Source organism: Coenobita brevimanus, chromosome 24 (assembly GCF_032717465.1).
Source record: "Coenobita brevimanus isolate Jiangsu-jjx chromosome 24, ASM3271746v2, whole genome shotgun sequence".
Taxonomy (NCBI): Eukaryota; Metazoa; Arthropoda; class Malacostraca; order Decapoda; family Coenobitidae; genus Coenobita; species Coenobita brevimanus.
Window position 1 is genome coordinate 32,086,464 of NC_136977.1, and position 3,986 is coordinate 32,090,449.

The window sequence follows — 3,986 nt, forward strand, 5'->3', positions numbered from 1 at the left end:
AACCCTAGTTTTGTAGTTAAAACAGTCTAAGACACTAATAATAATAAATGAAATTTATATACTTTAGTTTTACTATAATTTTATATATCCCATCCATTACTTTAGACAATTTCCAAACTTCATAAAGTCACCTATTGTTAGTCAGAATAGAGTAAATAAAGATATAATCGTAGCGGATGAGTAACTAGAGATGATTTTTAACCCATGGACTATGAAAAATGTCATCCTAAACTTTATACAATCCTCTAATCATCTAATGGTATCCAGAGTAAAATGAAGCTGATGCCGTGGTACTGAAAAGGATGAAAATGTTTGTGATTGCGTTTTTGCACTTGCAGAACTGCAAATTTCAAGAATTTTGTGGATTTGCAGTCGCAGAAGGCATTTTTTTACTTTGTGGATATGCGAAACTGAATCTTCGTTTGTGGTGCCCACTTCTGATAGCCGTCATGGCCGGTCTGAGTCTCCTTCAAGGCCTGCTTAAGGCACTCCTTCATGTATTTACCATCCTGCATGCATGGAAAATTAGGATTAAAGCAACTGCAGGTCCATGGACCATCTGGCTCTTGACGATCTCGTGTAGCTCAGGATCTTCTTGCAGACTGGGGAGTTCAGCATTGATAAAAGAGTCGATCTGGGCTGGACGGATTGTCTCCTGTAGCCAGAGAAGAATGTGGCCATGAGACAGGCCACACTTTTGCCACTCAGTCAAGTACATGTCACATCATGTGGGACCAAAGATGTTGTGCATGGTGAGGAGATCCATTAGCTTGACAACCTTCTGTCTGAAGACTCTTGGTAAAAAGGTCATGGCGGTTATGGGAAGCTTGTCCTGGCAGTAGCCTAGCAGTGATTTTAGGCCACTTTGGATTACAGGTGAAAGTGATGAAGAGGTAAGGGCAGCCATAGTGTCTTATGTATGCCCGAACATCTTGTGTTTTTTCATGCACGTGCAGTGTCCAACAAAACTGACTCCCCTCGTTTTGCGCTAAACTCAAAGCCACTGATACTGTGTCGGTAAAGCATCAGGATCTGGTTCATGTGTGATCCAACAGATGGTGCAGTCAAGTGGGAGGAGAGGGGTGGAATGAGGGTGTGGGTGAATAATGAGTGGGTTGTTGACATTATTAGTGGGTCGAGGGTTGACTGATATGGAATCACATATATAAGTGGTATTTAATATCAAGGTAATGGTCAGTTTCGTGTTAATGCCACCATACACCTCGTAGCAGAGAAGGAATGAATGGAATTCAGGAGAGGGTACCAGTCAGCATCTCAGCAGCAGGGGGTTGTCGAGAAGCTAAGCTAGAGACGTGACAAGAGACGCACCACATACCAGAAGATCCAGAAGAGTGCTCACACCGCTACGGAGTAAGCATTGTGCTGTCTTGTATTTGTGGTTATCAATTTACGATATAGATTTTATGTCAACATAACGTTATTACTGGTTATTAATATATGGAACTAATGTAATGTTATACTCTAAAGGCTTGCATCGGTAAACAGTAGGTGGAAGTATAAAACAATATGTTTGCATTGTATAATCAAAAACCTAAAGACATTTTTGACAACTTAGCTATATAGGATTCATTCTGATATGAGGGCACCTGTAGTTCATCTTTTTCATTTGTTACTAGCTATGGCTGCAATGCGTGATAATGTTCCAGAGATAGTCGCAGAGCGAGGGTGTATGGTTGGTATGTGGCAGAGTGGTATCCCAGTAAGACAGATCGCAGAACAAACTGGAATGTCGGTCAAAACAGTGAGAAGATGGATTCGCAGGTGGGAGGAGGAAGGGCATCTCTGGTCACGTCCCCATAGGGGTCGACCACGTGTCACTACTCATGTGCAGGATGATGGAATTGTTGAGGCAGTTGTAGAGCATCCCATCACCACCACTGGTCGCCTAATGCAACAACTGCAACTTCCCTACAACCCTCGCACAGTGCAACGTCGTCTACACGAACGGCAAATCCATTGATACGTCCCAGTCAAAAAGGAATGGCTAACCCAGGCTCTAAGAGATGGCAGACTCGGGTTTGCATTGCAGTATTTAGCCGCTGAAGATGAATTTTGGAAGGCGGTAATTTTTACTGATGAATATGTTTCTTCTCTATTGAAGGAAGTAAACGGCAGTGCTGGAGACCGAAAAACACCCGGTTCAACCCTGAGAACATACGAGAGAGAGCAACAAGTCGGAGAGTTAGTGTTTCATTCTGGGGCTAGATGTGGGCGTATGGTCCAGGGGAACTCGTTAGAATAGATGGAAGACTGACAGGGATAGAATACATAAAAAGTCTAGAGGAGGTAATGTTACCATCAGTGCAGGTAATGGCAATTTCACACCCACAGACAATTAGACTAGTTCAAGATAACAGCCCCGTTCATACCAGCAATGTGATGAAAGAATGATTTGCCCACCATCAAGAAATTGAACTTATTAATTGACCTACAAAGGGATGTGATTTGAACCCCACAGGAGATCTGTGGGGAATAATGAGTAGAGACTGGAATGTGGGAGAGGAGAGAAACTTGTGAGTGCTACTGAAAGGCATGCATTAGTTGTGTGGGGATCTGTAAGACGACGGCCTACCATTTCTCAGCATCTAGTTGAATCAATGCCTACGAGAATAAATGAAGTAATGAATGTAATGGGTGGCTGGACCTGACACTAAAGTGTTTATATTTGATATATATTATATACTGTATATATATATATATATATATTCATTCATTGCCAGACGCCATGTATCCCAAACGGGGTGACCAATGGCTTAGAGTTATTGTTTTACAGGGAGGGGCACTAATCCTCCACCAACCCCACTTGACACGTAGGGATGCCAACAGCATCTGGTGTTCCCAGGCGGTCACCCATCCAAGTACTAACCAGACCCAACGTTGCTTAACTTCGCTGATCGGACGGGAAGCGGTGTACTCAACGTGGTATGGCCGTTATATATATATATATATATATATATATATATATATATATATATATATATGTGTGTGTGTGTGTGTGTGTGTGTGTGTGTGTGCAGCGCGTACCGAAAGCATATTATTATTTCAAACAGATTTCAACATTCCAACAGCTCGCCAAGCCTGTCTAATCCTCTCCTCAATTTCATTGTTTAATGATCCATTAGATGATACAATCGTTCCCAGATATTTAGTTTTCTACATTCTTCACCACCTTATTCCCAATTACACAATCGATTTGGTTCTCCACTTTCATATTAATAATATCAGTCTTTCCACAATTTATTACCAATCCTACTTTTTCTCCTTCCTCCACCAGACAATCAAGCACCCTCTGCATCTCGTAAATACTTCCGCAAATCAGTACAATATCATCAGCATAGACCAAATCCATCAGCTTCTTATTTTCTTTCCAGTTAATTCCTGCACCTGTTCTCCTTACAACCTTTTTCATAACATAATCCATAACCAAAACAAACAACAATGGCGAAAGAACTCTTCCTTGAATCACTCCTGACCTAACTTGAAATGCATCACTCAAAGAACCACCCACCATTACCTTACAAAAAGTACCTTCATGCAGACTTCTAATAATATTTACAAACTTTTCCGGTATACCATAGAATCTCATAATTTTCAACATAGCTCCACGCGAAACACTATCAAACGCCTTTTCAAAATCCACAAAGCACATACTAAGTGGCATTTTCATCTCATTAGCTTGTTGCATTAGATGCCTCACAATTAAAATCTGATCATTACAGCCTCGACCCTTTCTAAATCCCGCTTGTTCTTCTCTTTAAATTTTATCAATTACCGGCTCTATTTTGTTCAACAAGATTATGGAAAAGACTTTTGCAACTACAGGTGTCAAAGTTATCCCCCTCCAATTGCCACACACACTTAAATTTCCCTTTTTTGGTATTTTTATAATCACTCCATTTCTCCACTCTTCTGGAATTCCACCATTATCCCAAGCCACATTAAAAAGTTTCAAAAGCGCATTCATC

The 3,986-nt window shown here is 41.0% G+C and overlaps 1 non-coding gene across 1 annotated transcript; it reads right to left on the reverse strand.

Annotated features, from left to right (window-relative positions):
- Positions 1 to 2,838: 2,838 nt before the first annotated feature.
- On the reverse strand, positions 2,839 to 2,957 carry LOC145393626 (5S ribosomal RNA). Its single transcript, XR_013896223.1, has one exon. It is a non-coding gene; the product is annotated as a 5S ribosomal RNA (ribosomal RNA).
- Between the last annotated feature and the right edge of the window lie 1,029 nt (positions 2,958 to 3,986).